This window comes from Dreissena polymorpha, chromosome 1 (genome assembly GCF_020536995.1).
Source record: "Dreissena polymorpha isolate Duluth1 chromosome 1, UMN_Dpol_1.0, whole genome shotgun sequence".
Lineage (NCBI taxonomy): Eukaryota > Metazoa > Mollusca > Bivalvia > Myida > Dreissenidae > Dreissena > Dreissena polymorpha.
This window is the reverse complement of record NC_068355.1, coordinates 29453891-29465847: the sequence shown is the minus strand read 5'-3', so window position 1 is coordinate 29465847 and position 11957 is coordinate 29453891. Positions and strand designations below refer to the sequence as shown.

Here is an 11957-nt window from a genome sequence, read left to right as displayed (position 1 = left end):
ATTGCAAATACTGTTAGTTGCCCATAATATCACTTTAAGAACGCATACATTTGCACATACATGTAGTTTATTATGTTCATTTGTACATTGTACATGTAAATTTAAAACTCTTGAATGACCATCGCAGACAGGTATTACATGTATATATCAATGGCCGCGCGGCATTGCGGTGATCACGGGTGTTCCAGTTAATGATAGCGTGCAATCGCGGCGATTTTGGGTGTTCGCCGAACACCGCGGTCAGTAGCGTGTCCGCCCCCCGCGAAATGTCACCCATCGGGAAAATTGAACACCGCAGACACGCGTTTTTGTCAAAGTACACGTTGCCTGTACTGTATGATAAAAATCCTTTTGCTACATGTACATGTGTACTGGTACACATCCGAGCATAGAATGTATCATAACAAGTTGTTAAAAATGTACAGCAACTTTTTCTTTAAATAAATAATGCAGATATAACAATTTAACAATTACAGTGTGTGTTTAGGAAGTTTTTAGCCAGGGCTCTTAATTGAAACTTGCACAATTCAATTAACAAAATCAGTTTTGCAAAAACTGTATGATGCTTCTTACAAACCATTGCAAGTAAAAAATTAACTTAACACTAAACAACTCCGTTATACATCGCAACCTGTCATTTAATAAATATTTTGTAACCTTTCATTTTTAAAATTCAGCCATCTATTTCAAAGAGAGATAAACATGAATGTGAACAAGTGTAAGCAGCCCCAAGTCAATCTGATCCTATTGGAAACATTTCATATTTAATAGACTAGTGAATGTCAATATGTGTACAAACTGTATTCCATAGCTGTTTTCTTTTACACAAACTTCAACAATCACATGCATTTATTAGCAAAAAAACACAAAATATATTATTGCCTTATAGTTCACATAGTAAGGCCCACAACTGCCAAATTTAACTGAACATTTATAAATGCAGTCTTATCAGGACCAGCATTAAAACAGTTAAGCTATTATTTCTTTAAAATGTATGCGTGGTTTAAACTAGCATGCCCACTTGGTCGATGCTATTTAAGGACGTATGGTGCAGTTTTAATGAAAATGTTGTTATATCTAGAATTTGGTAATTTTTGGTATTTATCTAGAACCGTCTATTGTGCATAGAAAAGTAAAATACAAATCATGGTATTCGCACTTTAACTACACGCCTATTTTAGCATAATCATTTTAACAAATACGGTAAACACTGTATTATGTGAATTGGGAATAAGACATCTAACTTGGAATGGACATCATTTTGGTGATTTTCTTAAAACTAAACTATTCATTTCATAATCTTGGCTTTAATATACCATAAAAAAGTAGTAAATTAAAGAGAACACTGTTAAAAAACAACCTCTATTTCTCTCAAAATATATCATACTGGTTCAACTTGATTGCACATATCTTTTCTTAAAACAAAATCAATTGAATGACAAATGTTTTTTTATTAGTTTTTAACATCTACGAAAACATCAATAAAATACATATGAAAATTAACAAAATGCACACAAGTCATTTTTATTTTTACATGCCTTATCTAGATTTTGTCAAAATTTTAAAAAGTAGGTTAATAGAGCATCCAACTGAAAACAAGATTTATACTGTACATTTTAAGGGGCATAGCGTCGATATTAATTGTAATTATTAGCATGGCTTGCCCAATATATTGCGATATACCAATGCAAAAGTAGATTTAAATGTAAATGAAAACACACATTATGTGTAGCAAGATCAGTAAAATTAAAACTTTACAACCCACCCCACACCCCCCAAAAAGATGTATAGAATACATTTAAAGAGGCATATCAACGTTATTTAATTGTAATTCTTTACATGACTTGATCAATGTATGCCAATGCAAATGTAGTTTTAAATTTAAATGGAAACACAAATAATTAGTAATACCCTTCTCGAAAAAGTGCAATAAATGCGCATTTAATGCGCATTAAATGCACATTAAATGCGCATTTAATGCGCATGTTATTGGCACCGTATTTTTTGCTTAACAAGTGCATTTTATTCTGTTAAAAAAAACACTTTTTACTAGTGTGTTTATACATTTAAGTGTATTTTTTTCCACGAAATAATACACTTAAGTGCGTTTATTATGATAATAAGTGCGCTTAAGTTTATTTTTAAGTGCATTTATACACTTGAGTGTATTTTAAGACATACAAATAATACACTTCATGGTAAAAGTAATTTTTTTAAAGCGCATTAATACACTTGAGTGCATTTCCAGACATTCAAATAATACACATTACAGAATTAAAAGCAAATTATTTAAGCGCATTAATACACTTGAGTGCATTTCCAGTCATACAAATAATACACTTATCAGTAACTACCGTATTTTACCATGCATAGCGCGCAGTTTTTTACCTTCAAATTTCAAAATAAAAATTCAGTGCGGGTAATACATTGACACAACGCTTTCCTGGTTGCTAAATTGCAAAAAATCCATTTCGTAATCGTAAATCTTCACAATTGCCGCCATTTTTGTTATTGCAAAAAAACTACACCCTATAATGTTATAGACTGAAGGGGCCGTTGTAGAAACAACAAATAGCGGGAAAGGTTAGGAATGAACGGGGTAGTAATTGTTTTGACAAAAATTAAAAGATGAAAAAAAAATGTCTTTGTTGGTGTTTTCACACTTCTTCATTGATTGTTCATTAAAAAAAATCGAGGTATATCGATCCCTGTGCGCCGCGGTATTGTTTGTTAAAGTTTTCGTTGTCATGAAAACTCGTTGATTTACAACGCAAAACGTCTTATTTGAACTAAGGCTAATTATTTCAATAAGTATTTCTCAACTTCGCTTTTGCTTTATTTTGATAATTTAATCCAAAGTTTAATGTTAGCATTTCCGAAAATTTGCACTCCATGTGAATTGACAGTTTGACGTCATCAAAGGAAAGCCGCTTCCTGTCTGAAGCAATAAAGCGACAAGTTTCTCGCCGACAAAATTGGCTTCCTTTGTCTAGCAATCAACATGCCGAACCAATCGTGTGTTTGCTCCTCAATGGCAATCGTCCAATTAAATAATAGCACGTGCAAAGCTCCGCCTTCGAACCTTTTGCAAAGAACGGAGGTGGAGTTCAACGGTTAATTGAGCAAGTGTTTTACGTAAGTTGAGTTCCGATTCGCCAAAATTACTAGGCCCTAAGCATTGAAACGACGAATACATTTATCAATGATTTTCCGATCTCTGCATAAATATGCTACTGTGCGAGTATACTACGTAGGTTACAAACCAACAATAGAGATATAGACTCGTTTTATTTTCTTTCAATAGAGACAAGCAAATAATATTTGTCAAATGGCTTTACGCGGATAACGCCAACTGTATGGAATTGAGCGTTCGGGTGTATTGTTTGTCTTACTATAAATACTTATCAACTAGACGCAGTGAAGGCGCGAAATACTGGGTCAAACTGGATTTATTGGGGAGCATCTCTTAATGGGGAAATATTTAAGTCGATGAAAAATAAAATGGGATCCACGGACGATTTGCGTAAAATTGGACATTGAGATGTTGCGGGTCTGCAGAAGAAGATGTCATACGATGTTGTGAGCGGCAGGTAATGAAAATGTTACACTGTTCAAATGTGAGGAATAGGTAATAGTGGTTCGAATTTAACGCAAACATGCGCAGCGGAAATAAGGACATAACGGTGTTCTCGAGAGAATAATCTTAAAAATTGTCGAAAATATAGTGCTTTGCAACCCATGCTCCTGATCGTATAAACGCTCCCTACTTTAAAACAAAAAATTAAGCGCCCGAAAAACTCAGATTAAATGATTGCGCAATATAAGAATGGCGGCCATTTTCGGCCAAATTTTCAGGTTTTTGGTCTTGAATTTTTTTTTTTCTCCATTTTGGCTTTAAAAAATCGCATGCGCGTTATACATGGTAGCGCGCTATACATGGTAAAATACGGTAAAGTAATCTTTCAAGTGCATCAATACACTTGAGTGTATTTTAACTCATACAAATAATACACTTCATGGAGTATTCAAAGTGAATTTTTTAAGCGCATTAATACACTTGAGTGCATTTCCAGACATACAAATAAAACATTTCATTGAGTATTCAAAGTGAATTTTTGTAAGCGCATTAATACACTTGAGTGCATTTCCACTGATACAAATAATACACCTTACAAAATTAAAAGTGAATTTTTTTTAAGCGCATTAATACACTTGAGTGCATTCCCGGTCATACAAATAATACACCTTACAGTATTAAAAGTGAATTTTTAAGCGCATTAATACACTTGAGTGCATTTTCAGTCATACAAATGATACACTTTTTAAAGTGTTGGAAGTGAATTTTTTAAGCGCATTATACGCTCAAGTGTACTTTTCATCACTTCAAATTAATATGCTTAAAAATTAACCAAATTTTAAAAAAATCCCAGCATTTTGAAGTCAGCATTCATTCTTTAAAGGGGCTTGTTCACACTTAAATTGCATTTTTTGAAGTTTTTCATTTAATGCTTTGAATTCATAAATTTAAACTTCCCAAATAACGTGCTCCAGTATAAAACAAAAATAAAGTTAAAATAAGAAAGAAAAAAGTAAGCCGCACCAAGGCTCGAACCACTGACCCTTGGATCGGTTTTTTCCCCGACTAAATATAGATTTTAAATGTAAATTTAAATATAAACACGCATTGTGACAACAACAACAACAACAAATATGGCGGAATCTGTATTGTCAAACACAGAAGAAGAAGGTAAAATATGTTTTTTATTGTAAAACTCAATAGTGCGTATGATTTTCTTTTTATAAAAGTAGATTAAAATAGTATAACTGATTAAATGATTCGTTTTCGGTCCATAAGTATATGCATATACATCACAGAACGAGTAAATACTGATTCTCTCATTTACACTTGAGTTACAGACAGAGACTAAAATTAAAAGCCAAGTTGAATACAGAATTAACTTTAGTATTCGCGCAAATAAATTAAATTTATCATTAGCCTTGGAGTACTGAGATCATTTAAACAGTACAGTATCTTTTTCTTTCCTCATAACTGACAGTGAAAACATTATTTGTTGGCAGGCAATTCAAGATGCTGTGCATTTATTGACATATTCATTATTGTGTGTTATATGACAATGACATTTATTATTAACTAAAATGCATTTGAATGGTACTGGTAGTTTATTCATTTAAACCCAAAACTCATAGTTAACCCTTTAAGCGCTGGAACCAAATTTTGAAGGCCTTTGCAAACAGTTTGGTTCCAGATGAGACGCCACAGAATGTGGCATCTCATCAGGATCCAAACTGTTTGCTATTTTGATAGTATTCTTTGAAAAAAAATCGAAGAAATGGCTAATTTTAGAAATTCAGCGGATGACATATAGCAGATGAAAAATTTCCCAGCATGCAAAGGGTTAATGTATTTATATCAGTTTCTTCTGCACAGCTATTTTATAAATAAACTGAATAACCAAAATATTTTTGAAAATAGTAACACAGTTTAGTAATTCATGGCATTAAATGCATGTATCTGGCGCCAGACAACTCGCCCCAATACCAACTTGCCCCAAAACAAACTCGCATCAAAGATATGGTCACTCGCTCCAACCAAGAGACAACTCGCCCCAATTTATTTTCGTGCATCTTATTGTTTCTTTATTTAAAGTATTTTATCTTTATATTCTTTGTTTATTTAGCAAAGCACGTATATATTTTGATAAATGTGTATTTCAACAGTACATTGTATTTTGAATAAATCAAATACAGGTCATCTGAAATGCATGTATCATTATATTTGTAAAAGCCAAGAATATTCTGGATATTCCTCTTTTTTTCAATTGTTTTAAATATACTCAAGATTTGATTTCCTGAATGTTGAAGAAAACTTATTAGATAATAATACCACATATTTACAACTCACTTTTTTAATAGAGACCATAAATAGTTTTAAAAAGTGGTTTAAATTGTGTATTTACTTTTTCAATAGGATACAACCATAATTAAACCAAGAAGTTTATGAAGAAGGGATCACTGGATTTTGTCACTTTGGTACAAGAAACAGAAAAGGTATACTTATTTAGCTGCATTTTTTTTCTGTTGATTTCATTTGAGAATATTGAAATAATTTGTAGATAATGTTTTCAGATATTCAGGCAAGTTGAGATTTCATTAATTTTTTTTTTATGTCATTTCACAATATTCTTGAATGGAAACAGAAAAAAACACAGTTCAACGAACTAATTGTTGATATATAAAACAAAGTCTTTGTATGTTAAAGAATTTAAAAAATGATCCTACACTTCATTAGGTGAATATTGAAATTTTACAAAAAAAATCTGACAGGAATGTTAAAAAATGGTGTCATGAAAAATAAAAAATTCTATATGTACATGTAGCTACATCTTGTGTCAAATTCTTAGCTTTATGTTCAAAACATTTATTGTTAAATGCAGAAATGTCTTTTCAAGGATATCATAGACCACCTTACTTATACGGAAGCATAGGAGCTGTTGAAGGAAATTGCTGCCAGACAGTTATCACTGACAGCCTGTCCTGGCCCAGCTGGGACCATCCTCAAGCTAACCATGATGATGTGTTTGCAAGAATTGTCCATTTGGTAGAACATGATGAAGACGAGCTTTGTTGTGGCATGGCCTGACAATACTGTACAAGCCAGAGACCAGTATGTTTACTGTTGTTGAATATGACCCATTTTTCATGTTTATTTTTCTGTGGGCCTATTTAACAGAATTAATAATGCACTTTATCTATTTCAAATATGTTATTTTTCTGTGGACTGTTTAACAGAATTATTAATGCATTTTATCTATATCAAATATTTTATTTGTCTGTGGGCTTGTTTAACCGAATTAGTAATGCATTTTATCTTTATCAATTATTGTTGCTTGTAATATGAATATAGAACACGTAAAACTACTCATGTAATTGTCTCAGCTTAAAATTAAAAGTGTAGAAAAATTAACTCATTTACTGTCGAAACAGTGGCCATTATGTTCCTGCATCTTAAAAGTTGGACAATAACAGCTAATATATATATATATATATATATATATATATATATATATATATATATATATATATATATATATATAGAGAGAGAGAGAGAGAGAGAGAGAGAGAGAGAGAGAGAGAGAGAGAGAGAGAGAGAGAGAGAGAGAGAGAGATAGATTTAGCAAGGGGTTTTGAGTTTTTTATGTGTTCATATTTTTCAGAAAAAGGGTTAAGTGGTGACTGATCCTCTCACCCTCCTTATCCAGGAAACGTTTCGGAACAACGTGTTGGCACTGAAGATGTGGAGGACACAGATTGATCACAGTACATCCTTTGGATACATGAACACCTTCAACGGGACGACAACAAAACTGTACCTGCCTTTTTTTTGAAAGGAAGTAGTTAATAAAATTATTGTTAACAGCTTTTTTAGTCTTGTTGTTTAAGAATGCTTGCAACATTTAAGTGGATAAACGGTTGTTTTAAATTTGAAGCTTCAGTAATGCATTCTTTATTAAATGATGTAATCTTATTTCTTTCAATATAGTGTAAATAATAAGAACATAATTATCCTTTGTATACAAAATGAAAACCAAGTTTACTGTTCTATTAATCATTATTTATTTATCTTGTTCTTTTGTCAGAAATATTACAGGGGCATACATACAGTATTCCTTAAATAAAAGGGGCAGTTCTTAGAAAATTAACATGTATTTTAGCAATGCATATTCAAACTTTTTCCACATTTATAACCATCAACAATATGTAAGTATTATAATGTAACACAAATTAATACTATGAATTTACTACTGATTTTGCGGTGCTTGTCATCAAATAAACATGTTTTACTGAAAGTTTCTTAAAAGATGTTATGTGGAAGACTTAATCAATCAATTAATAAATATTTGAGCCTCGCTCTTGGAAAAGGGGGTTTAATGCATGTACTTAAGGTTGTCCAAGATTAGGCTGTGCAGACTGCACAGGCTAATCAGGGGCAACACTTTCCGCCTTATCTGGATTTTCTCTCTCCATTTCAACAAAAAATACAATAAAGCAGCAATTGTCTGCCTGATTGGTATGATCAGCACATGTTAATCTCGTACGACAATTTACGCACATGCATTAAGCCCCATTTTCCCAAGGCAAGGCTCACCTATTTAGGTTTTAGCTGTCTATATGCTCTTTAACTTTTGAATCATGATGCAGTTTCATATAATAATGTATTATGAGTCGTTTTTAATTGATTCATATTCTTTTGTTCAGTGTTGAACTCAACATGTATTATAATAAGGTGTTCACTTAACATTCTTGCAGTAATGTTTTGCTGTGTAATATACATGTAATAATAAATCAAAATTGAACAACTAGCTTCTTATTTCTTCTTGTTATTTATTAAAACATTTTAAACCAAAACAACAAAATCCATAACATAATGAACACAAAACATAATACTCTATATTCATGAAACAAAACTATAATTGATAACATTTTGAATAAATGTTTCCAACTTTTAACATTTGACAGATCAAATTATTTCTGAATTCCACCAATTTTTTATTTATGGATAAACATCACTTTATCATCTTTATGACAGTTTATGTAAGGCTATTACAATAAATGGTTGTTTATAGACTGATAAACAATGGAAAACAATACATAATCTATATATAGCATTGTGCTTTGATGTCATTGTTAATGGAACATAAACAAATGTGGTGTGCAGCATGCACTCAACATTGACTATGGTAGCTTATACCTAAAAGAGTTAATAATTCCTTTTCATAGTCTTTACTTGTGACACAAAATCAGGAAAATGCTGAGCCCAGTGTTTATTTAGCTATTTGCCAGACAAGGTAATCACAAATTCTTCTGTTTCAGAGTGACCTATGATCGAATACTTTGGATCCTCTATTGTAATAACAAAACAATTAATTCACCATGTTTGATCATGGGTCTCCCATAAAAAACTTAACACAGATCATGATACATAATACCTATAAGAGTCAACAATTCCTGTTAATGGTCTTGACTTGTGACAAAAAAATCTGGAACTTGGCAAATTGTTTATGTAGTTATTTGCCAGACAAGGTTTTTACTTATTCTTCTTTATCAGAGTGATCTATGATTGAATACTTTGGATCCTATATTTATGCCCCCCTTCGAAGAAGAGGGGGTATATTGCTTTGCTCATGTCGGTCGGTCTGTCCACCAGGTGGTTGTCAGACGATAAATCAAGAACGCTTGGGCCTAGGATCATGTTACTTCATAGGTACATTGATCATGACTCGCAGATGACCCCTATTGATTTTGAGATCACTAGGTCAAAGGTCACGGTGACCCGAAATAGTAAAATGTTTTTTGGATGATAACTCAAGAACACTTATGCCTAGGATCATGAAACTTAATAGGTAGATTGATCATGACTAGCAGATGACCTCTATTAATTTTCAGGTCACTAGTTCAAAGGTCAAGGTCACGGTGACCCGAAATAGTAAAATGGTTTCCGGATGATAACTCAAGAACGCTTATGCCTAGGATCATGAAACTTGATAGGTACATTGATCATAACTTGCAGATGACCCCTATTGATTTTGAGGTCACTAGATCAAAGGTCAAGGTCACTGTGACCCGAAATAGTAAAATGGTTTCCGGATAATAACTCAAGAACGCTTATGGCTAGGATCATGAAACTTGATAGGTACATTGATTACGACTGGCAGATGATCCCTATTGATTTTCAAGTCATTAGGTCAAAGGTCAAGGTCACAGTGACCCGAAATAGTAAAATGGTTTCCTGATGATAACTCAAGAAAGCTTATGGCTAGGATCATGAAACTTGATGGGTACATTGATCACAACTGGCAGATGACCCCTATTGATTTCAGGTCACTAGGTCAAAGGTCAAGGTCACGGTGACCCGAAATAGTAAAATGGTTTTCGGATAACTCAAGAACGCTTTTGCCTAGGATCATGAAACTTCATGGGTAGATTGTTCATGACATGCAGATGACCCCTATTGATTTTGAGGTCACTAGCTCAAAGGTCAAGGTCACAGTGACCCGAAATAGTTAAATGGTTTCCGGATGATAACTCAAGAAGGCATACGCCTAGGATCATGAAACTTCATAGGTACATTGATCATGACTCGCATATGACCCATATTGATTTTCAGGTCACTAGGTCAAAGGTCAAGGTCACGGTGACTCGAACAGTAAAATTGTTTCCGGATGATAACTCAAGAACGCTTTTGCCTAGGATCATGACACTTCATAGGTAAATTTATCATGACTCGCAGATAACCCCTATTGATTTTCAGGTCACTAGGTAAAAGGTCAAGGTCACAGTGACAAAAAACGTATTCACACAATGGCTGCCACTACAATGGTCAGCCCATATTGGGGGCATACATGTTTTACAAACAGCCCTTGTTTTAAATTTGATTGGCTTCTGAGAAGGTCTTGAAAGGTCAAAATTTATGTTATGTTAAACAGCTAGGCCTAAAAAAATGCTTACCTGATAATTAAGATTCTGTGCCATTAAATTTGAATCCCAATATGCTGGGAAAGAAATTAGCTTCCTTGAAATAATGCTTTTTGTTAACTTTTTCATATTTTTGTACTTTGAAAGTCCATCAGTTACTAAAAAGGTTGTGCAAGCTTGCACAAGCTTGCACAAGGTTGCAGAATTTTGTATTAAAATACTAGCAAGCTTGTACAAATTAAAATTAAGCTTCGCAAGCTTGCCGCGAGCAATCATTTTGGTTTGGGTTATTAATTTGAATAAAAGGCGATAACAACCAATTTAGCGTTATAATTTCTGGGTACGTTTCAGTATATTTTTCATACCCAGGGTACATTTAAGTATACTTGGGAGTATCCTGGGTACATTTAAGCAGTACCCGATGCTGACAATGACCAATCAAGCTTTAAAGTATGCTTTCAAAGAATTGGCTTGTATAATGCTGTGCACATGCCCACCTTGGGTTGGTCGTATGTAGACTATTTCGTTCTGCTTGATATCAAGTGAATGAATTGGTGTACAATCTTGCAAATTGGTTTGATGTTTATTTGTGAAAAACTTAATGCACCTGTTAATGTTTTGGAGCAACGGTCAAAGGTCAATGTCACAAGGTTCAGTGATTTCTTTGGATGAAAGTAATAAACATATAAAGTTTAAGGTCGAGGTAACATGATCTGGTATCATAATATTGGTTTGCACAGACAATCTAGAGAACATATTCATGTTAGGACATATTGAACAATATTTGTGATTTAATCAGAGAACATATTCATGTTAGGACATATTGAACAATATGCGTTATGTATTCGGAGAACGAGTTCATGTTATAGAACATACTGAACAACATTTGTGATGTATTCAGTTTTTCAATCACAGCCTAAATTCCCACAAGACATGTGTAAGTTATTAAGCATTTACCACTTTACCACAGGAATAAAAGCATTAAAATATATGTCTTTGATATAGCATTGTATGTCATGCACAGTCTTTCCATAACCCCATATATAAATCTTCCTTTGAGAGAGCTATGTTGACAATTATCTCCGATATTTCTTGCTTCAAATTTGTATATTCTGCCTTATTTGTTTATCCCATAGATTAAACTAGATTCCCATATATGTTGTTTGAGATCACTTTTTAGATCGACATGTGTGTTTAAACAGGACTGATAAGCCATTTTGGTTTTCAATTGACTGCATATTTTTGGCGGCAATTGAAATAATATAGGTCGTGTAATATTTCCAAACTATATTTACCTAATAAGATAATATGTAGAATGATTTATTTTCACAAGGTCAAGTAATGCAGTGTACTTTCTATATTCCTTACTTTCTATAAATTAAAAAAAAATTGAAACTAAAAACCAAGATGGCTTCCGTCTTTACGGATTTATGCACTCAAGATTTAATGCACAAAATATTGCA

At 32.9% G+C, this 11957-nt stretch overlaps 1 long non-coding RNA gene across 1 annotated transcript; it reads left to right on the top strand.

Annotated features, from left to right (window-relative positions):
• The first annotated feature begins 4694 nt into the window (after positions 1–4694).
• LOC127864969 (uncharacterized) lies at positions 4695–7835 on the top strand. Its single transcript, XR_008042401.1, has 4 exons — positions 4695–4747; positions 5990–6069; positions 6471–6685; positions 7236–7835. It is a non-coding gene; the product is annotated as an uncharacterized LOC127864969 (long non-coding RNA).
• The last annotated feature ends 4122 nt before the right edge of the window (positions 7836–11957 follow it).